This window comes from Toxorhynchites rutilus, chromosome 3 (genome assembly GCF_029784135.1).
Source record: "Toxorhynchites rutilus septentrionalis strain SRP chromosome 3, ASM2978413v1, whole genome shotgun sequence".
Lineage (NCBI taxonomy): Eukaryota > Metazoa > Arthropoda > Insecta > Diptera > Culicidae > Toxorhynchites > Toxorhynchites rutilus.
The window spans coordinates 167,050,413-167,075,213 of NC_073746.1; the positions used below are offsets into that span (position 1 = coordinate 167,050,413).

Genomic DNA, 24,801 nt, shown 5'->3' on the forward strand with positions numbered 1-24,801 from the left:
CAGTTTTTTTCATGATGACCCTAACGTAACTTAGAAAAAAGGCGCTATATCGGTTATTTCAAGAGATAGAGAAAAACTTTGTTCTACAAAGATGTCTCAAATAATTGATGCTACAACATTGTCGTACTATGTTTACCTCTATGTATAAAGATAAGAAAGTTAGGTTTTTTATTTCATCGACATTTTTGGTCACCCTATTTTTGGCAACATAAAAACGAGCGCTCTATCATGAGTAACTACTTTGTCTAAGACAGTTTTTGTCTAGAGAATAACTGTCAAGCTCTAAATGCTAATTTCCACTTAAATGCATCTCCTGGACCATTGTGCATTGATCTATGGGTAGAGACGAGCTCAACAAAATAAAGATAGTTCAAATCGGGCGATCCGTTCTCGAGTTTTGCAATTAGCAAAACATTTTTCGATCTTTTTTATCCATACACTAGCCAACCCGACGAACTTTGTCCCGCCCAAAATTGTATTTTTTGATATCAACATTCACGTTTTCTTACTAAGCGAATTTGAATCGCAGAAATTTCCGTTGATTGATATTCTAATTGGCCTTTTACAATTTCCTATTACTTCTACCGAAACTCGTCAAGATTTTCGCTCAAGATTCTTGATTCACTTGCAAATAACATGTTTTTCCATTACATGGAATACATGTTTCATGCAGAAGAGTAAATTTTCATTCCACCTGAAAATCTATTGCCATTTTCGCCTCACACCAATGGAACACTATTCATAGTTCCGCAAACGCGAGATCCAACTAGACTGACAAAGATGTCTTTGTAGAACATATGGAAATTCAATTTTCCGAATTTTCTGACCTTCCTTCAGAGTTTTCCGAAAATTTTCCGATTTTTCTCTTCGTTCTATTGATATATGGGAAGAGATGAATACAACAAAACAAAAATGGTTAAAATCAGACCATTCCTTTCTGGGGTTTTGCGCTTACCAACACATTTGACCTTCCATTTTTTTTATAGACAACAATACAGCATTCCATGATGCGTTGTTGTATTCGTTGTATTCCTGTTTTATATCTCTCCTATCCGATCTATAAACTTTTACTTAGTCGCGGTAATACATACACATACTCTCTACAGATACACGGGCCGAAGGTTGTGCAGCCCACTGATCATTCACCAAGAGCTGAGGATTGTGGCGGCTAGTGAGCATTCTTTCCTGGATTCCTCGAGTCGAGAAAAACGCACCACGCTAGATGTGGGGTACAGACCAGGGGGCGTTGCTGATTAATGGTCAGCTGCATCCCAATAGGAAGTATTCCGTGTCGGGCACACGTACAGAGCATTGGAGACTGCAACATCCCAATTATGAGAACTTGTAATCAGCCATTCCATGCCAATCCGATATGGTGGTTCACAGATTTTCGTGAAAAGTGATAGTTTTGTTCTTTATCGCAAGACATTAGACCCGTATTTTTTCAGTAAGGTAACCATTTCCATTTCAGGGTTGTCCGAAAAATCAACTTTTTCCCCTTTTTTTCAAAAATTCATAACTTTTGAACTACTAGACCTTTTTAGATGATCGACATATCAAACTAAAGCCAATCACCTTTTTTGAAAAAACACTACACTTGCAGAAAATTCGAATTCTGTTCTGGTTATTATTGATTGTATTCGTTTTTCATTGTATTCGTAGTTTCGGGACCAAGGGCGCTATATTTTTATGTTTTTTTCTAAAAAGCTGAGAATTTTCCACTGTGTTATGTGTCGAAACCAGAGAGGCGTTTTTCCGTTTTTGAGTTATGATTTTCCAAAGTTGATCGATAGTCCAAAAAATCATTTTTTACTTTTTTTGAAGTTTGTCACCCATCACGGATGCGGTGCTTTGGAGAACCATGGGATGTTGAGGTCACTACCTAGCACATTTGTTGAACTGTAGGTCCACAATCTGCCGTTCTGGCCATTGTGTAACTGTTGCAAGTGTAAAAACTTTTCATCCAAAAGAACAACGTCTTGTCCACTGTGCCGTGATAGTAGGAGAGTTTCCTTTTCAATCCGTTACTTCTTCGAAGTTTCCGAAACTCCGTTTCTTGAAAACTTTACATCCCAAGTTATGTTTAAACACATGATGCATTGTCGATTCCGTAACATTTCGATAATGGACACTGATTGGAGATAATCGCACATATCCGTCAATGGGTTGTGTAAACATAGTGCAAGACTACACCAATACAAAGATAGTATATGCGGTGTTGCTTCACCACTACCGCGAGGTAAAAAACGAGAAGTGAGTTATATCTTTGTTATAACCGCAAGGTAGACGAAGGGTTACCGCTGACTCGGTAAACATTTGTTTGAAGTTGCATCTGAATAAATTCGCAATGAATGAATGAATGTGTTGAACGAACGCTCAAAGTTTTTCTTGTTGGTGTGCGAGTGTATGAGTATAAATATGAAATTATTTATACAGGGATACACTGAAATTAAACTCATTTGAATTCATCGATCGATTGCGGCATTCGTGAAAATTATGTGAGAGAAGTGCTGCTTCCTCCAAACAACGCAATTTGTTTGATATAGTGAAATATTAATATCCACTATCCAATCCATAGCCAATGGCACTATTTGTACGCAATCTGTATCGAATTATCATCGATACTTCGTTTTTCGCTAAAGACTCCGTTCAGTCCGACGGCAGGAAAGAAATGGGATTGAGAGAGACGAGCATTAGTGATCATCATAACACTCCATTTAGCCGCAAAAGAATCATCAATGCTCAAAGGTGGAATCGATTCCTCCTCGGAAATACCCAGCGCAAATACCACAACCCCCCCCCCCCCCTCCTCAACCCCCCCCCCCCCCATTCGTGAGCATTCGATAATAGAATTGCTGCTTTCATATCAATGTATCAATGTTCGCTCCGTTCAGTCCGACGACAGAAAAGAAATGCAATTGGACGAAAAGAGCATAGTGTTCAGGCGAGTGAGCGAAACCATTCGCAATCACAACTGAATAGATTCTGAACGAGCGCCAGTTCATATATAGATTTGTGTGATTCCAATAGCCTATTTTCAAAGCAATTTTTAATCCTATCGTTCGAATGCAGTGGTCATCATACCACTCTGCCGACAATGTGTTAATTTCATTGTTAATTCAAAACCTCGCACTATGAATGTAACACTCTCCTTTTCGAAACTTTGAAACTTTGAGGTGTAACGGCACAGAAATGAAGGCGTAGTCCTACGTTAAAAATTGTATGACAATATATTGGACAAGGTGTACTGTTACATACTGTAGTATCGTTATACCAGGTGCGCAGGTTGGATTGTCGGATTTTTCCGAGAAAGAAAACACATAATTTTCTGGACGACCTCAAAATATTTGTTATTCGAAGAATTCCATATAATTCTACACATTTCGCCCATCTCTCAGGCAAATTGTGGATTCCTTTCCAATAAAACATTATTTTGTTTCTACGAAAACCATTCGCAGATCATAAAGCTGCTCTTGAAGTGCAAGTCCTATTGAAGCAAAAAAGGTCATATTTCGATGGTGCCAGGTCTTGAGAACACGGTGGGAGCAGTAACGTTTTCCAGTTAAGGGTTTTTTCGCGTCCTTCAAAAATTTAGCGCTATTCTTGCTTCCAGAATTGCTTTCCTTGCTTTCGAGAACGAAAACCACTCCGGGCAAAGAAGCGCTGCATTGGTGGTCCGAGGACATCAAAGGGTAGATCAAGTGGAGGGAGTTTCTGCGTTCGGCCAAACGACTACCAGTCGATGGAGAATTTAGACAAATGCAGCTTTTCACCAAATCCTACATATACCCTTCAATCAACACTCAGCTTCGATCCATCCGAAAGAGAAAATAATTAGCGTCAAGAACCTTTGTCCCTAGATACCTGAGGATAGAAGACATCATTGCCATCAAAAGACATCAATTCTGATAATCAACAATTGAATTGATGAGTTGCAACTAATTAGTTACAATTTTTATGTGCAATATGTGATCGACCTAGGATATTTTTTCCTTTGAGATGAGTTTGATGTGATGAATTCAAATATTTGACAAAATTCATAAACAGAGCAAAGTACATGATTTGTAGTTCTGAACCAAAATTGCTATTATAAATGTAGCACTGCATGGGGATGGACTGTTTTGGATTAAAAGCTTTTCGGAAACGTGATTTTCATTATGCTAAATGTTCATTACGGAAGATGTCGGAAATTTGCTGTCCCTGCTAATCCATCCTATGCTATCAGATCAGATAAAAAATCACTCCGCATCACAATCAAATTACGTCACACCATAGGGAAAATGGCGCTTGCGCCACATCACAGTGGATATGGCGCTTGCGCCACTTTGTTTTTAGGTTTTTACGGGGTCATTTTTTCACATTTCTGTAAAACTTCGCAGTTGTTTGAAAGCAGTTGGTATTCTTTATAAATTTATAAAAAAAAGTGAAATGTCAATCTTGGCGCTTGCGTCACTTTGCGAGATTACGGCAGAGTAGGACTGATTATTTCCAAGGAAGTGGATACTATTTTGATCAGCAACTCTGTGGTCCCGGTGAGTCGTCCCAATAATCCTCTCAGCATTTTGACGTAGGACTACGTCTTTCATTTCTATACCGGGGTGTAAAATCAAAGTTTCGAAAACGAAAGCGTTACGCCGGAGACCGAGATTTTGAGTATGAATAGCTCCAAAACGATTGAACGAAATAGTATGATAAACACTTCATTCAAAAGATAAAATGTCTACGCGTTATATACTTGTTATTTTTTCTCCAAAAACTTGTTTCAATGGCCTTAAAATTGCTTTCAAAACAGGCTATTGAAATCACCAATCGGTATATAAGCGAGTGCCGCTCGGTAATCCACTCAGTTGTGATTGCGCAACGATTTAGGTACGATGAATGGACGTTTCCCTAACACAGACTTCTAAACCATGGAGCCTGGGGAAATCGGCATTGCAAAATAGATACAAGCTGCGGGTACTTTTGCACTCGCTCGCATTTCTGCAAATCGGAATGTTTCCTTAACACAGATTTCAAAACCATGGAGCCTGGGGAAATCGGCATTGCAAAATAGATGTAAGCTGCGGGTACTTTTGCACTCGCTCGCATTTCTGCAAATCTGAATGTTTCCCTAGCACAGATTTCAAAAACATGGAGTCTAGGGAAATCGGCATTGCAAAATGGATGCAAATTGCGGGTACTTTTGTGCTCGCTGCATTTTTGCAAACCGAAATGTTGTTTTCCAAATACAGATTCCGAAACCAAGAAGTTGGGAACATCGACATTGTAGATATATGGAAGTAGGCAGTACTTTAACGCATCCATGCATTTTTACACTCCGAACACGTTATACAAAAGCGGGTACAAATGCAACGCTTTGGCTCGGTTATTCAAGACTGCATTGGAAGCTATCCCTCCATGTCGCCAGCTCACTGAATTTCTACACATACCGTTCGATGATTAGGCAAAATGTTGATAACTATTTGCCTTTTTTTTATTCTTTATTATAGAGACTTTCAGTCATAGGCTGGTTCATCTCTTTATAACTATTTGCTGCGATAAATACTACCATAATGCATGAATTGACCTAAATTGAGATTTGTTTGCAATTGAATTGTTTCATTCATTCACTAGTTGAATCATTACACGCAAAAGATAGCTCTGCGCAGCGGCGATATCGTACCCAACGAGGAACATCCGAGATGCGATTATTGCTAATTTAATTGAATAAACACAAATGATTACTAAGCCAATGGCAGTCCTACGTCAACCTTGCGGTTATATCATAGGTATAACCCATCCATAGTTTTTTTCTCAGTCAATAAAGGTGACATAAGCAAAAAACGAAAAGAGCTTAAACAACAAGAAGTGAAAAAGTATTAAATTTGTACTGCAACATGCGCTTCGCCATGAATTCGAGACCATCTGCGGAAGACAAATCCGCAGGATTAAGAACATTGACAAGCCGACATAAAAAGCAAAATAAATGATAATCGAGACACGCATAATGTAATCCTAAATGATAAAAACTCCTCATTAAGAGGAAGATTCGAGCAAAAGACTGGGGAATTAAAATTTCAGTTCGTCGCTTTCGACAAAACCAACAAACCTTTCGACAAACCAGCTAGTAATTTATATTTCCGTTTCTCTAGTGCATAAAATACTAAGCAGAACTAATTGAAAATGTTCAGCTAGGTTAAGATCATTACCCATTGATCGTAACTTCAAAGCAATGGAAAAGTTGCTAGCAATTTACAATTATAACGTCACATCAAAAGTCATCGAATCACTAGTTGGATGTTATGATTTGGCATTTTTTAACTCATTGCTTCGGTTTAATATTCTTCCCAATGGATTTTGCTAACATAACATTGAATGAGAATGGTACATTATGCGGCTTGAGCAGATGATTCACTGCATACTTTCGCTTTCTAGTTCACGTTCAATCGTTTGATTTATGCTAGCAGCAAAACCATCAGCAACCATAATGCTGGTGCACCGCAGGAAACAATAATGAAACGTTGCTTCACCCCAAGAAATTACGAGTAAATCGTTAAATTCATTTTAACTCCACAGCCAAAAGGAAGTTGAGATAATGGCAAATTTAGTGCGGCGCAAGCAAGTGCAAATTGTGAAACAGGGAAGGTAAAACACTTCGAGAAAAGTGAAAAGATCAAATATATAATGAGGCCTGCTTGCTTCCGTAACCTGCAAGTATGCGAAAACTTGCGCCCAATCAAGCAAGCCCCGAAAACAAGGCTCCTCGCCACCCATTCGAATGATCAGCCTAAATGGTTTTTCGGAATGATGAATGAATTGTTGGGCAGATTCTTTGGGATGAAATTGCACAAAATGTTGAGTGAAATATTACCAATACGGACCCTTTCATGGAGCGATTGAAAAGTGATAGCAATCCACAAACGATTGTAACCCTGTTTTGAAAGGCAACACCTAAAAGCAAAACAACGAAAAAATGCGTTTTTCCAATGAATCTTGCAAACGAAAGATCTCCTTTGAGTGCTCTTGTGCATTTTGCAGAGCTTTAATTGTATCAACCTTCAAAAATGATGTACGCTGCTTTCCCAGATTGTATTGAGCGTAGAAGTTCATCGTGTGTCGACGAATCCGTTTTGAACTCATTGAAACCGTATACCAATTATCGTTCGAAATCGAAGGTTATATTTTACGCGAAATCATCATCGTTTATCGTATGTTGCACAGTCGGATACGAGGTGCGGGAAATCGATCGAGATGAAATGCGAAACTTGAGACGTTGGGAATTGATACGTCCAATTTTATGTCTGAGAAAACAATATAATAGTATGAGAGTAATTCCAAATGAAATCAACAAATGACAAAACATGAGTATTTTTGATTCGAATGAAAGTGTGTATTCCGTTTGGGTCGTACCGAAATAGTGTCTTAGAAAGAGTTATAGAGTATTGATGGTTGAATATGAAAAAATATGTACACTGAGAAAAAAATAGTACTCTTTTTTTTCATTTACAAAATAAAAATTCAATTTGCAATATCCAAAATACATATTTTTTAATTTTTTTTAAATTTTTTCATACAAAATAGAAGTCATGCAGAAAATTTTAAAAATGGGCCCAAGATGGTAAAACTATTTTTGACGAACTTTGTGGAACATCGAATTTTTAGGAATTTCGGTACGGTACGACTCATAGTTTTTGAGATATAAATTATCAAAGATTTCTCTTACTCAAATCGATAAGCCCTTTTCAAAAGTTACGCTTGAGTCAAAAAATTCCCAATTGCTGTGGAAAACTCATATTTCCTCCAACCCAAACGGAATACACACTTTCATTTGAACCAAAAATACAAGTTTTTAAAATCTGCATTTTTAGGACGATTTCATTTGGAATTGCTGATGAGCGATTATAAAACACACTATGGAAGGGAAATGAATATCTTTATTTTCTTTATCGCTACTGCTTTTCTATCCGTGTATTCCCCCCACACTGAAGACTGATCGCTGGCGATCGGAGAGCTTATAATAAATGTAAGAACAAGGTTCAATTTCCTCTTGATTTTAAAGTGAGACTTCTTCAAAGCTTCTCAAGGTGTGCACCTTCCTCAATTTGTTTACACTAGCTAGAGGCGAATGAACTGAAAAGTTTAAAACCTCTATAATTCATCACGTTCGTTCGTTTACACTAGAACTATTCTGGTTTTCTGCTTTTCTGCTTTTTGATTTTCCGTTTCTCTGCTTTTCTGCTTTTTTCATGTTTTTCAGATTATCTCCTTTCTTACTTCTCTTCATTTCTGGTTTTCTGCTTTTCTGCTTTTTTACTTTTCTGTTTTTCTGTTTTCTTTTCTGCATTTCTGTTTTACTGCATTTCTGTTTTTCTGCTTTTCTGCTTTTCTGCTTTCCAGTTTTTCTAATCTTCTGATTTTCTGCCTTCCTCTTTCTCTGTTTTTTTATTTTTCTGATCTTTCAGCTTTTCTGCTCTTTGTTTTCTGCATTTGTCTGTTTTCTGATTTTCCAATTTTCTGCTTTTCTACTTTTTTTTTTGCTTTTCTGCCTATGATTTTCTACACTTTTTCCGCTTTTTTCGCTTTTCTGTTTTTCTGCTTTCATTTCTGCATTTCTACTTTACTGCTTTCCTATTTTTCTGTCTTTCTTTTTTTCTGTTTCCCGTTTTCCGCTTTTCTGATTCCCTGCCTTTCTTTTTTCTGATTTTCGGTTTTTTTTCCTTTTTTATTGTTCTGTTTTTCAGCTTTTCTGTTTCCTTATTTTTCTACTTTTTTTGCCTTTCTGCTTTCTGTTTTCTGTCTATGATTTTCTACTTTTCTGCTTTTCTACTTTTCTGCTTTTCTACTTTTCTGCTTTTCTGTTTTCTGTAGTTTTCTGCCTATGTTTTTCTGCTTTTGCCTTCTCCAGTTTTTCTAATTCTCTGATTTTCTACTTTTTTGTTTCTTGTTTTGCTTTTCTGCTTTTTGTTTTTCTGCTTCTCTGCTTTTCCGCTTTTCTACTTCTCTACTTTTCTGTTTTGGTACCATTCCGCTTTTTGCATTCTGATTTGTGCTGTTCTGCTTTTCTCCTTTTCTGCTCTTCTGCCGCTTGAGTCCAGTCCTTCTTCGATTACCTGAGCTCTTTTCATATGGAACCTAAAATACCATTTCCGTATGATCTATTTTTAATGCAACTTTTTTTTGTTATTTACGAGCTGTTGAAGCTGCGGCGAATCCCAAGCTTACTTACATTTAACCCCTTTTACCCGCTTTAACCCTTTATAAGGCCGTGGAAACTAGGCAACCAATCGACTCCAGCTTCAGAGAACATAATCCTTGCATAAGGAAGAACACATGCTTAACTTTGATAAAAAAAAACAATTGAAACAGTTGAAATAATTGATGGCAATATAGTTGCCACTGCCCTTTAGCCCCAATAATACTGTTTGTCACTGCCTTGTAAGCTCACTTTATTGCACCTTTGGTTATGCAAAAATTAGAACAATATTTCTGATGCAGAGAGAAAGAATAATTTTTATATAGACTTACAAAGAAAAAATTTAAAATTTGAATTTTTCATCAAATACACCATTTATTTTATTGAAAAACGGCCTATAAATCTTACAAATTAAATCCTAAATAGAACGTTTCCAGTGAAAAACTTATCAACCTGTTTCATTTCAACAAAATTTTCTACAGGCGCTCTAAAATCCCGGATTTTCTACATAAAAATGACTCCCAAATTAATTTCGAACATTTGAAACAACCCTAAAAAAATGGAGTATTCCCTGATACCTTTAGATATCTTTGGTTAAATAGAATATTGAAATAATATTCAATGCGCGACAAAAAAAATATTTGTGGGTGGCCATATAGTAGCCACGGCATAAAGGGTGTTAATACACGACTCACACGACTCGACTCAAACAGCAAAGTTGAAGAAGAAATGTGTGCTTTAAAATTCTATAGGAATTCTTTAGAAACTCTGAAAGGATGGATGCACTCAGATGAGCCTGGAACAAAAAGCCGAATTCTTTTTTTTAATACATTGAAAATATGTCAATGGGATATTCGAACTCAGACAGCTGTTTATCTATCTATCTATCCATATATGTAAAAATGGATTTCTGCCCGTCTGTCTGATTCTTATGGACTCGGAAACTACTAAACCGATCGACATGAAAATTGGTATGTAGGGGTTTTTGGGGTCGGGGAAGGTTCTTATGATAGTTCGAGACTCCTCCCCCTATCTAAGGGGGGGCTGCCATACAAATGAAACACAAATTTGTGCATAACTCGATCAAGAATGGAAGGGGAAGACTGGGAAGATGTTATTCTCGTAGATGAGTGTGCGTAAAAAGCGTAAAAAAATATGAAAGTTATCTATGTAGAAAATTTAGAAACAATCAAATTTCAAAATGTAACGATTTTAAAAACCACTTGATCAAAAAATGGATGAATATTCCTTCCGAATACACGAAAAACTCGTAGATAACGGCTAAAGACAGCTGAAGATAGTTGCAATGAACAAGGGATACCATACTAATGATGGAACCCTGAAATTGATGAACGCCTTATGAATCGAGTTGAAATTTCAACCAGAGTACGATTATGAGTTTGAGTCAATTTTCATACATTCGCACATACATTCGCAATTCTTAGGGAAATAAAAAAAATGGGTGGGTTATATCTATGATATAACCGCAAAGTTGACGTGGGGACTAGCTTAGCTTAGCAATCATTTGTTTGTATTGATTAAATTTATGATTGAATGAAACAATTTCCGGATTCAATCGAATTCAATATATTACTCACAAAAGAGATTGAATAAATGCCATCTAAGGTCGAAACATCCATTGTGATAGATTATGTCCTTCGTTACAAATAAATTTAATGACAGTCCTTGTACGTTTGGTATGATGCATAGGACAAAATATGTGAACGGAAGAATTATCAAACGATTATTTTATTATACATTTCCATCTGAAGTTTGCATCTCTAAAGTGTACGTACTTCTCGAACCACAAATTTGCTTGATTTAATGAACTTCAGGCACTTATAACCGAACCAAAGCGATGTGTTCGTACCCGTTTTTGTAATCCGTGTTAGGAAAACACTTTTCGGAGTGCAACAAAACATGCGGGTGCAAAAGTACCCCCGGCTTGCTTACAGCAACAACTTCAACTTATACTTTTTATATTATAGAGCCTTTATACTTAAAAGTTCATTCACCTCTAATGTATGCAAGATTTTCCCACGTTCCTAAGTTTAGAAGACCATGTTAAGGAAACACATTCTGGTCTGCACAAAGGCGAGTTCAAAAGTACTCGCAGTTTGAATTTATTTACAATGCCCATTTCCCCACGCTCCATGGATTTGAAGTCTGTGTTAGGGAAACACATTTCAGTCGGAACAAAAATACCCCCGACTTTCATGTATTTGCAATGCCGATTTCTCCAACACTACTTGGTTTCGAAGTCTCTGTTAGGGAACACATTTCGGGAAATGAATATCTTTATTTTCTTTATCGCTACTGCTTTTCTATCCGTGTATTCCCCCCACACTGAAGACTGATCGCTGGCGATCGGAGAGCTTATAATAAATGTAAGAACAAGGTTCAATTTCCTCTTGATTTTAAAGTGAGACTTCTTCAAAGCTTCTCAAGGTGTGCACCTTCCTCAATTTGTTTACACTAGCTAGAGGCGAATGAACTGAAAAGTTTAAAACCTCTATAATTCATCACGTTCGTTCGTTTACACTAGAACTATTCTGGTTTTCTGCTTTTCTGCTTTTTGATTTTCCGTTTCTCTGCTTTTCTGCTTTTTTCATGTTTTTCAGATTATCTCCTTTCTTACTTCTCTCTGTTAGGGAACACATTTCGGTGAGAACAAAAATCTCCATACTTTCATACTTTCATTTCTTTCATGCATTGCCGATTTCCCCAAGGCTGCTTGATTATGAAGGCTGTGTTGGGGAAACCGTAAATTGGGCCAATCAAAACGAGGCAGTTAGGGCGTTTAGATAACGCTTAACATTTTACAGTTATTTAATTGTTTTTCTAATGAAAAATAACATTTTATTAATTGCGATAGATGCGTAGAAATATTTCCTGTCAATTAATGCAAACATGTTTCCGATCCAGTAATAAATGTTCGTGTTATAAGCATTCGGAATCTTTCAGTTTTTCCATGTTTTGTGTTTAGGTTTTCATTTTACCCCCCATATACTCCGGTTAGACATAGTCCCACGTCAAAAGTCACAGGAGAGTTGTGTCTGAGACATGACCGCATAGTTGACGTAGGATTCCGTTAAGCTATCTGTTGATTTGGATATGTTTGAAGAATTACATCGTTAAACTCTTTGATAATTATTTGGTGGCCCTGAAAAGGGCCGTTTTGTTTGGTTGTTGGGTATTGTTTGTTCACTCCACCAGTGTTTACCGAGGGATGATGACAGAAGAATGGTAAACCGTCGTTGGATGGTGCGTATCAGATAAAAGATACCGTTTTGTCTCATATTCCGAACACTTAAGCTTTGCTGGCCATTAAACAGTGTCTCATTACTCAAAATGGTACTCTTTCACGAAATTAGTTTGATTTTTGGATACAATAGAGCCTTCTTTTTCATTTGACTGCAATAAAATTGATTCACAAATGCATATTTATGGTGAAAAACTGGAAATATGTTTAATCACTTCTGTCTCGAATTCCGAACGCCATTTTGTCACTGACTCATATTCCGAACACTTTTGTCTCAAATTCCTAACAGCAAAAATACAATTTAAAAAAAACATAACTTTAAAACTACTGAACCGATTCATATGATCGATATATCAAATTAAAATCAATTAGCTAGTCTTTTTTCGGAAAAATATTATGCTCGCAAAAAATTGGGTTTTGCTTTTGTAATTATTGATTGTATTTGTTTCTTATAGTTCACATGGTTTCGGGATCAAGGACGCTATATCGGTATCGATACCTGTAAATGATGTTAAAATGAAGTCTATAACCCAAAAAAAGTCAGGGTTTTGAATATTAAATTATTTATGACATTAAAGTTCAGTAAATTCACATTCAAAAATGAAGTGTTCGCAATTTGAATCATGCGTGGAAACTTGACTCATATTCCGAACACTAAGTTTAATGAAGATTGAAATATCATAAAATATTATTTTATTTCATCCATTTATTGTAGATCATTACCATTTCTAGCACTTAACATGAAAACAATAAACAAAATAGGTGAAAAAACTAATAACACTGAAAAATTAACGATGCTTGTTTTTTACAGAATTTGCTAACGCAAACATTTTATTGTTGGTTTTAACTGTCACCTTTTTGCAAATGCTTAATATTATAAATTATAGGCTGTATCGATACCTGTAAATGGTGTTACAATAAAGGCAATAACCCAAAGAATTTCAGAGTTTTGATAATTGAATTATCAAAACCCTGAAATTCTTGTAAAATTTGTAACATTAAAGTTCAGTAAATTTACATTTGAATATGAAGTGTTCGGAATTTGAATCAAGCATAGAAATTTGATTCATATTCCGAACACTACTGCAATATTAATTTTAATGAAGATTTCTGCTTAAAATATCATTGTTTTCACCCATTTATTGTAGGTTCAAACATTCTCTAACACTTAACATGAAAACAACAAACAAAGTTGAAACAACTACAAAAACTGGCGCAAACATTTTATCATTGGTTTTGTCTGTCACTTTTTTGCAAATGTCTAATATTATAAATTACAGGCTGTATCGATACCTGTAAATGATGTCAAAGTGAAGCCTATACCTCAAAGAATGTTTGTGTTTTCATTATTCAATTATATATAACATGGAAAATTAGTAAATTTACATTCAAAAATGAAGTATTCGGAATTTGAGACTGTTCGGAATATGAGACAAAACGGTACCGAAGTGGAACGAGATATGATGAAAACCGCCCTCTGTGAACCTAGACGAGATGCCTCCTGTGTTATGTATGGATGAAATAAAGAAAAAAATACTCACCAATAGAATATAAGATAATTACCAATACCGAACACAATTATCAATTTTTCTCATCAGTAACAACATGTTGCTTTAATATAGAGAAAACATATTTGAAATAGAAAAGGTAATTTTCTTTTATAATTTTTACTTTCTGAATGTATATTCAACCGAATACGAATTTTAATTGGACTAACAACTAGTATTGTATGTATAACATATGGTAAATCACATTTTCTAATATTTATTCACTTTTCCAATTTATCTCGCCGTATAAACTTTCCTTGGGTGAAAATGAACACAACAAAACAGACAGCATAAACCAAACGACCCGTTCTCGAGCGGGAACACACCTTGGTTTTTATTTATGGAAATTGAAATAAATCGTTTCATATACCAAGTCATTTTTAACACAACTGCTACCATACAGAATTTTACACTTACACTTGTGCTAAATTTTTCACAATACACAATCGGTCATTGATATGAAATTTCAGAAAGCAACCAACATTAAAGTTCCAAATTTAAACTTTATTTGCTAGAATTAATCGTCTCACTCACCTTACCTGCAATACAAAAATGCCCCCGACTTGCATATATTTGCAATGATTCTTCTTCTTTTTTTACGGAGACTTTAACACCCCTATTCTGTACTTCGAACGATTCGAAATATATCGAACGACTTGATAGAATTCCATTCTGTATTACGTTCGAGTTGTTTTTGCATTTCGTTCGATCTGTTTCTCTTCGAAACGTTCGAAAAAGAGAATGCAAAATTATAACTCGAACGTAGTTACGGTTTCGAACGAAATGGAAATCCGTCGGAATACAGAATAAGCTGTAAATCTAATGATTCATTCGTCTCCGCTTTGCAATGACGATTTCCCCCCGGGCACCTTGGTTTTGATATCTCTGTTAGGGAATACAATTCAATAGGAAGGAACACATTTCGGTGGGAGCAAAGGTTCCCCCTACATTCATGTATTTGCAATGCCGATTTCCCCCAGGCAGCTTGGTGCTGATGCCTCTGTTAGGGAACACATTTCGGTAGGAACAAAAGTTACCCCTGCTTCATGTATTTGCAATGCCGGTTTCCCCCAGGCAGCTTGGTTTTGATGCCTATGTTAGGAACCCGCCGCATGTGTCGTCAATCAGAAGTGGGTATTTCCGTTAGGATAGGGATTGAGACTTTCCAATTGGTCGATAGTTAATTTCATGACATATATTATTTTCTTCAATATAAAAAAAATGTTATGGAGTACCGAAAACGATTGACGCGAAAATTTCATCAATTAATCATGAAATGACTGAGCAATAAGCGTTCGAAATTGGACAATTTTCGCTGTGGGCTCGATTTTCGATTTTCAATTTGTACCCCAATATGTTCCCGAAAGACGTAATCCTACGTCAAAAACCATCATTCTGAAAACAGATAGCAAACCTTTTAACTCTCATATGACACAATGACATCATCTGAATAGAATGTTCCGAAACCTTGTTTTCGACTACCAAAAGAAGGAGAAAGAGATCTACGAGTTTGTATCACTGTATATTCATTTAAGCGAAACAATGAACACACATGAGTGAATGATCCTCTAGGAAAAATAAAGTGGAAAAATAAATCGCGAACGACTTTCACTGTAAACAACGAACGAAGTACGAATCCAGTCGTTCAAACAGGTTCAAACAACGCATGAAGGTGAATATTTGTACAAAATCTAACACATAATTCATCCAATAAATGGTTAGATATATTCCATTGTATCATGGGAACCACGCGAAACCCGTGAACTCGTAAGTTCACGGTCTAACCGCTGTTCCGCCTTTGATTATCCAAACGCTACCCCCGGGGCGACGATGATTATTATGCGACCAACGGTAAAACGCATATCTTCCGGACCATTGTGTCGGGGGTATATTTTTGTACACACAAATCCACTTGAACTCCGACTGTATACACAGAATTAATCCACCGAAACGTCATCATTTTCGATTTGGTACGTCTGGCAATGAAAACACAAAAATGTTTTAACACGCACACCCCACAGCGCAAATGAGACACACCGGTAGAGGAAGAACACCTTTCGTGCACGTCAAAAATCTTTGAAAATGATAGACATGCTAACTGTCTATCAAGCGGAGGCGGTTGCCATAAAAAACAGATCCCCGCAAACGTTGGTAGATTTTAGGTCAACGCTTTTGCGGAGGCAAGATATATGAACATATTGCAAAGTTCGTGCCTCATCAACGACACACCAGCCAATGGGAGGGGTCGATTTCGGGACATATATTTTTTAACGACACAATAAGCTGGGCGAGGTGAAGGAATCATGAATTAGTAATCGATCATTGAATGCAAACGATCGACAGCATACGCAAGATCAATCACAAATTCAAAATAACTGTGCATTCTGCGAAACATAGCATATTTATTGGGAAAGCATTATCAATTCAATTGGCGTCGTACGAAGATACCACGTTAACTATCGTCATCTATGTTTTTTGCAGTTCAGTCAATGGGTATTAACTCAATGTATTCAAATACTTTTTAGCTTCAACGCAAGGGGACCACCAACAATCCTCATTATTTCATTTATGTGACTCGCCACCTTATTTCGATCACATAGAATAACAAATTGAAGAAAGTATAAACCTATAAATTATTTTGGTATTTACCATACACTCCAGGATAAACCTAACCTACACATTTAAAAAACAAAAATTATTTGCTATATAATACAATTCCCTAATTCGGAAACAGTTCAAATTAACGAAAATTTGGAGCATCCCTATTTTTCCATCCTTTTGTTCTGTCCATTTGTGTGCTTACCTACCCGTACCGTCAATAACAGGCAGCTAATGGATCGACGGTGTAATATTCACCTTTACTTCCCCGTTTGATGCTTGCAGATTGTACACCGTTTGCTGAAGAACGTCTAGCCGGAATTAATTGTCTTTCTCAAGACATGGAGAGGAATTAGAGCTAAGCTTTCCCACAAGGGCACTTTTCAGGGCTAGAGACGGATGAACTGAAAAAATTCAAAGCCGCTCTTATAACAAACGGAACGGAAAGCGTAATATTCTGACTTAAGACTACATCTACCAGGAATATATGGGAAGGTAAAATGAAAATCTTAATAGTGAACATGTAGAAAAAATTAAAGATTTCGAATGCTTATAACTCGAGCATTTTCTAATAGATCGCAAAGATTTTTGCATCAATTAATAGGAAATATTTCTATGCATCTAGTACATTCAATAAATTCAATTTTTCTTGAGATGAACAATTGAATAATTGTGATAAAACCATTATCTAAACGCGTTAAATTCCACGTTTTGATTGGCCCGATTTGTGCCTCTCAAACTGTACCGACCTAAAGGAGCAACCAGAGTTACAGGTTTACGGTTTATGAGTTACAGGTAAATACGGTTTTCCGAACACAGACTTCAAATCCAAGGAGCTTGGGGAAATCAGACTTACATATACTAGAGGCTTGTGAACCATAAAGTTTAAAGCTGTAATACGAAGCCCAGAGGCAAAAGTATAAAACATTTAAGTTCCAGTTATTGATTCATGCAAGCCGGTTGTACTTTTGTACCCGCATGTATTTTTGCACGTCGAAGTGTGTCATTTGTTCACGCTTCGACCGCTTTCAACTCATAAACCTGTTTTTGTGCCAATTTTTTTTGTACGAATTTTTTTTTTGTGCGATTTTCTGTTCTTGTGCGGTGTATGAAAAGAAGCATATTTGACGAAGTTATCGTCCATTTAGTTTTTTTCGATGGTTTATATGCATTTCAGTGCGAAAAAAAGCATATTTCCACAATTATCCACATCTGAAATCATTCCCCTCCACTCATCCAATGCTCTAAGTTTTTCTAAGTTTTTGCATGACATGATTTCTAACCGCAAAACGTTTCGACATGCAACTAAAAGCACAAAACAGCCACGCGCAACCAAAAAGGCAAAGTGTCCCATCGCAAAGCAGAAAAACAAAAAGAAATCAAACGGTGAATGGCTGGGATTTGAGTTATTTTCTTTGGGGAAACTTTTTTTATGCGGTCCGTGCAAAACTTCACCCGCACTTTTTTTGTGCGGTAGATAGGCACAAAAAAAAGTTTTTTTCAGAATGTGTACCGAACACAATTTTTTAAAGCTGCGACTGCGACTTTTTTGTGCGGTCCCTATCCCCCGCACAAAAAATAGGTTTGCCTGTATATAAAAAAAAGGTTTTTCTCACGTACGTATGACACATCATCACAGGAGAACGGCTAATCAGATCTACGTCGTCATTATATTTTGTGAGTTTGTCTTCACCCAAATAAGAATGATAGAATACTTTGGAGGATGTTAGAGATAAATAGGAAAATCCGAAAACTTTTACTATTCATACCTATATATAGAATATATAGAACAAGGATATTTAAAATAAAAAAGGGAAAATTCGAAAGAAAGAGGTACGCGTATTTATGTTTTGCAGTGAAAATCATCATTTAGATCAATTTTACAGATCTGAACGATAACATACAAACTCTCTTGAAATGTATTCGTATTTTTTACCAACCAAAATATTCTCTAGAAATAAATTATATGGCAGAATAACGTTTGCCGGGTCAGCTAGTTATATATAAATAAGCCATCTGCGATTTCAAATCACTCAATCTCGATTCAGCAGTCATTCCAGCTAGCAACTACTAGACGGTGGCGCCGAGGGCTTCCAAAATTTTTTTTTTTCAAGACCGAGTGTTTAGGTTTCTAAATTAACCTTTTTCAAGGCGTGGTTACAAGCTTTGCGCAGTGGCGATATCGTAACCAATGAGGTACATCCGAGGTGCGATTATTGCTAGTTGAATTGAAAAGGCGTGGTTACAGGTGAATGATCTGTAAAAGTTTAAAGCCTCCATAGCTGAATTGAGAGAGATGATTGAATCTCTCAATCCAGCTATCGAGCAAATAGCTTGCTTTCCGAATGTTGATAACATACGGAGAGTTTTTGCTCGATACAAAGAATATCGCAAACATCGGCGCAATTTTATTCGATAAACGCATCACGTCGATTTTCATGTGGTCTGGTGGAGAGCGCTTCTGCAATTTTGCACCACACACACCCAATGTTCAAACAGAACTCGTACGAACGAAAATTCCAAACAAATTATGGGGGTATACTACTGTAGAGACACGAATTTCGGACGTTTTTACTAGTTCCGTAAAAATAAAACAAACAATATTTTTACTATCCATTATATAATTATTAGTTAATCTATCTTTTAGCATAAATTTTAAACATAAATTGAACGAAGACTCAAATCTAAAATAGTATTGTAGCTGATAAAATGAGGAGGTTGTAAAAAATGTTGTTCCATGATGTACACGATTCCAGCCCTTCTGGTTATCTGAAACAAGAAAATCGAACAGATTCTGAATCAGTAAAGATGCTGTTATCGCATGAACCTCGGACAAGTCAAAAATATCTTTTTTTAACAAAATGGCGGCCGTTTGAAAAACAAAATGCGATTTAAATGATTTTTCATGATTCATATTTTTTTAAAAATAGTAAAATTCTAAAAATAAAATTTTTTTAGAGGTTCATGCGATAGAGAGACGCCTGTAGATTGTATTCATATAAATTCGACATGAGTCGGTTCAGATGAACTTGAGATATCGTGTACGCCAGTTTGAAAAAAATAGTTTCGAGAAAAACGCGTTTAAGTTCATTGTTATGGCCGTAACAAGTTAGATACCACGTCACTAAAATGGCTCTAACTCGGTAAATAATAGGATTTTCGATAAGTCCTTTCTAGGGTATATTCTTGAATGACTAAACTACAGAAATAAGAAAGGATTTTTTTTTTGATTTTTTTCAAATTTCTAGACTAGAATACTGCCTTAAAACTATTATTGAACGAACTAAAAACAAACAACACTGAACGATCACGGAAGTACAATACATTGTTTAGTTATGTTTATGTTGTTGCGCGAATCAAAGGATGACAGCTTAGATGTCATGCGTGAGCTCAGCGATGTTTGTATGTTTGTTTGTAATGATCGATTGATCATTAGGAATGTCCATGTTCCCAACATCTTCTCTCTCAATACAGCTGTACAAGGCTAACCTTAGAGGCGATCTTCGAAAACGTGAAGATCGGCGAGCCACCGGGACAGCTGTTTTGGTTTCTGCATTATTGAGTAGTTTAGAACATATTGCAAAAAATGAAGGGCGATGGTTTATTGCTGAGCCCCGCTGGAAGCTATCTAACATCGAACAGTTTGAGCCATAGGCACCAACCCGAGACTAAAGGTGTCGATTAGGTCCAGCCCAAGCCGATCGAGTTGCTGCTTGACCTTAAAAAATCGATCATAGCGCTTCTCTCATTTGATCAAAATTTCACAGGAACACTCAAATTCCACGCCCAAGCTAGCGTTGCCAGAAAGCATTCCATTTTCGGCAAAAACCATGCCTTTTCGTGTCTTGGAGCGTCAAATGGGCAAATAAAATCATCTGTCCCCCAACGCTTTAAAATTGTTGAATGCATGGAAGCAGACATCGTATGCATGGAAGCAGGTCATCTTTTTTGGGATTGCAGCTAGCTATCCACATAGCTAATGATGCTGTTGCGTAAATGCGTAATAATATTACATCTCATTACAAAATGAAATTGGATTGATGTTTCGACGTGGTCAGGAAAACGTCATTCTATGATGTCGTGAGCTGTGCCAACAATCCATGGTCGACAAATATAATTGAAGTATTTTATTATATTATAATATATATTATATTATATATAATAATAATACTACTAAAAATGTGAAACTGTTGATATAACTTTTTTGGCGTTTTTTTATTAATTTTGGAAATGATAAAAAATAGTTTTTAAAATAAACTAAAATTCATTAAAATCAAATTCAAAAAAATACATTATATTTTTTTGGCGGGGTAAGAAGGAGCACCCATGGGGTAAAACGGACCATTACCAGAAAAGACGGAGTGATGCTATTTTCAAACACTTTAGTCTAGTAAAAATAACAGTAACAGTGTTGTCTAAGGTACTAAATGTTTACGGTTCTTTATAAACTACACACAAACTTCTGGAAAGGCCATCCATATTCCACGTGCAGAGTTTTGAATATATTCGTGAAAAATTTACCAAATTTTCGGAATCTATAAGGACGATTATCTACGTGGGTCTAAAACCTCTCAAATCTGTTCACGTGAAGTCTGAATGACCTCGAAGTAGCCATTTCTAGTTCCGATTCAATATGTTGTTTTGTTCAGCCAGTTCGAATGTCAGTTTCTTGACATCTCGCATTGTGATGGCGTAGATTCGATTCTCCAGCTGCAGCAAATGCTCCACCAGTTCTTGTTCTTGAGTAGTGGTAAAAAATTGATCAATGGATCCGAGCTTCATCGTCGGTGATTTTGTTGGTGGTTCTAGGAACTACAAAACTGACTGAAGCTGTCCTGATGGACATACCGTTATCCACTGCCGCTTTAGCCATATTCAGCTTATTCAACGTCCATTGCATCCGCGACGACTTCTTTATGTACTTTCGAGGCATTTGTGTGTAAAGAGACGAGCAAAACGATGGTATTTTATTTGATATGACAATCATTCAATATCACAACGTGTGGCGCTTTTACCCCGTAGGAAATGGTCCGTCTTCCCTCCAGAACACCTTTTGCATTACTTTGCACTTTACACGCATTTAATATTATATTTTACATACCTTTTCACGCAAGCAGAACCGGAACAATCTACTGAAGGACTGGAATACTGGCAACTAACGGAATATACAGTTTTTGCTAATGCAATCCTTATTTTGGTTACCTTGAAAATTAGATCGTTTGGACGAAAACTTTGTTTTGTTTACAATTTTGTATATTTCGTGCGCTCAAGTGTTGCAAGGTGTTTCGGAATGACAAAAATATGCTATTAATGCTTCTTGCGTAGCATATATGCCAAAATACTGAGGATCTATATATATAAAAATGGAGTGATGTCTGTCTGTCTGTCTGATTCTTATAGACTCGGAAACTACTGAACCGATCGACATGAAAATTGGTATGTAGGGGTTTTTGGGGCCGGGGAAGGTTTTCGTGATATTTTGAGACCCCTCCCCCCTCTCTAAGGGGGGGCTGCCATACAAATGAAACACAAATTTCTGCATTACTCGGAAATTAACCAAGCAAACGAAACCAAAGTTGGCATGTGAAAGTTTTAGGGTGCAATAAATGTTTCTATGATGGTTAGACAGTCCTTCCCCCACTCAAAGGGGGGGCTGCCATACAAATGAAACACAAATTTCTGCATTACTCGAGAATTAATCAAGCAAATGAAACCAAATTTGGCATGTGGAGGTTTTAGGATGCAATAAATGTTTCTATGGTGATAAGATACTCCTTCCCCCTCTCTTAGAGGGGGCTGCCATACAAATGAAACACAATTTTTTGCATTACTCAGAAATTAATCAATCAAACGAAACCAAAGTTGGCATGTGAAAGTTTTAGGGTGCAATAAATGTTTCTATGATGGTTAGACAGTCCTTCCCCCACTCAAAGGGGGGGCTGCCATACAAAAGAAACACAAATTTTTGCATTACCCGAGAATTAATCAAGCAAATTAAACCAAATTAGGCATATGGAAACTTTAGGGTGCAATGAATGTTTCTATGGTGGTTAGATACCCTTCCCCCCTCTCTTAGGGGTGGCTGCCATACAAATAAAACACAAATTTCTGCATTACTCGAGAATTAATCAAGTAAATGGGCGGGACGAAGTTTTCCGGGTTAGCTAGTTTCTTATAAAACTAGAAGTTGTCCGTCTTACCCCGTCTTCCCCTACGTAATGCATTGTCATGACATTACAGCACGTATGTTCACACCAAAAATGAAATTTTTAAATTCTGGACACGTTACTGGATATATTCGGCATTCGGATGGCGAAATGTAAGATTATCTCATACACATAGTTTAGTTTGTTTACTCGACAAAATACGCCCTGAGAAAATCGATACTAAAGTTTCCTCGGAAATTCCAGATCCGTCTACTGATATACTACTCACCCGAATTCTTGAATACGATAGAACTTGAATTACCCGAACGGATCGGAATTTTGCATTCTGTAATCCGTTCGTCTGAATTCCAACCAAGTTATGCAAAGTGGTAATATTTCCACGCAATTATAAACGACTATGAAGACTAGACGACTTTGAGCTTCGTGTTCTATTTATGTTCAGGGAAAATGGTGATTTATTTTCGGGTGGAATAAACACGCTTTCAAAACAAAAATTTATAATGAAAATTAGAGAGATTTTCGAGGGTCAAAAAATCAAAACTTTGAGCGCTTTGAGGCACTCCTAAATCATTTCCGATTGAGCTGAAATATTGCACAGGTAATTTTGTTAAACAAAATGTAGATGGTCGGTTTTTGAAATTTGACATGGCCATTTTCACCCTAATGTGTACTATGTAACAGATTCACTACAAATGAGGGAAAATTTTTGGATGAAAATTGTGTCTGATAATGGGCCTGATCACGAACGTCACCTCACGGTGAAAAAGAAAAGATTTTTATGCGATTTGTATGCATTTCATTCCGTTTTCACCGTGATGTGACGTTCGTGATCAGGCCCAATGTCGATCAAGTCAATAAAATTCAATCGAGTTTCAAACCTATCGTATTCCGGAATTTGAGCGATTGTTAGATACTTTTACTACAAGCATGATGATCTGAATTTTTTATCGGCTTGCATGGCTGATGGAAAATGTTTCCTAAAGATTTCACTAACGACATGGTCACAAGCGTAAGCGTATATCTAATATATCAATGATGAAATACTGATATTAGCAGGCAATCATTCACAAATATCAACAACGCAGACATTGACATTGACAAACACCAGGCGGTACCATATTCGCCTCAGCTGAGCAAGACATTCAATGATCATATTATTCTGCCAAATCCGCCGGTACATCATCTTCGAATGAAGTTGTCTGAAGTATCTTTGGTTTCCTGATTCATGAACGGACCCAGAAGTTATGAATTTTGCCAAAATGTTCACTAAAATAGTATATTCATTCGAAATAATTTGTATGGCAGAACAACGTTTGCCGGGTCAGCTAGCTAATCATAGAATTGAGAAAAAATGAAATTTATATACTAGTAAAAAAAAGATGAGAGTTTGGCGACGTTAAAAAATACGTAACTAAACCTATAAAAATTAACGAATTTATAAAAAAAATAGTGCTCAAATTCCAAATTTGAGGGTGATACGAGTTGTTCTCGTGAAGTTATGACCAAAAGTGTGAAATGCCTCCACGTGATGGTTCGTTTGCATCGTGAGGTGAACAAATGTGTTATAGTGAAAAGCTACGTTTCAATGGGTCTCGGTCGGTCAAACATTTATACGAGCGTTTCTATGCTGGAACATGGTAAACCGATTCGAACAAGGATGGTTCCTGTCCACTGTGGACGCAAAAGTACGCCAAAAACTGAGACGAAGAGCTGAAGGTGCTAAAACCCACGTCGCATTGGTTAAACAATTATAATTAGCTGACAAAACGTTTAATCAATATTTGAAACAAGTTGGTATTTCCACGAGGAAACGAAAAACTCGCCCGCCAGTATCATAACCCAAAAGTAACACCTGAGCAATATGGTTAACAATTTTTTATGTCAATAATCACATTACTATATGATTATGGATGACGAAACCTGTTCATCGTTGGATGGGAACTAATGGCAAGGAACTGGTTGTTATGCATCTCCGAGAAAACCTGTAACCGATGAAGTAAAGTTCATTGCACATTCCCAATTACCCCAAAAGGTTCTAAAAATTAGCGAAAAAAA

The 24,801-nt window shown here is 36.6% G+C and overlaps 1 protein-coding gene and 1 pseudogene across 12 annotated transcripts in view; one reads left to right on the forward strand and one right to left on the reverse strand.

Annotated features, from left to right (window-relative positions):
- The window catches only part of LOC129779497 (uncharacterized), a 95,538-nt gene that overhangs the window by 66,866 nt on the left and 3,871 nt on the right, over nucleotides 1-24,801 (reverse strand). The gene's annotated exons all lie outside the window — the stretch shown is intronic.
- Nucleotides 18,742-18,809, forward strand: LOC129780765 (U4 spliceosomal RNA; annotated as a pseudogene).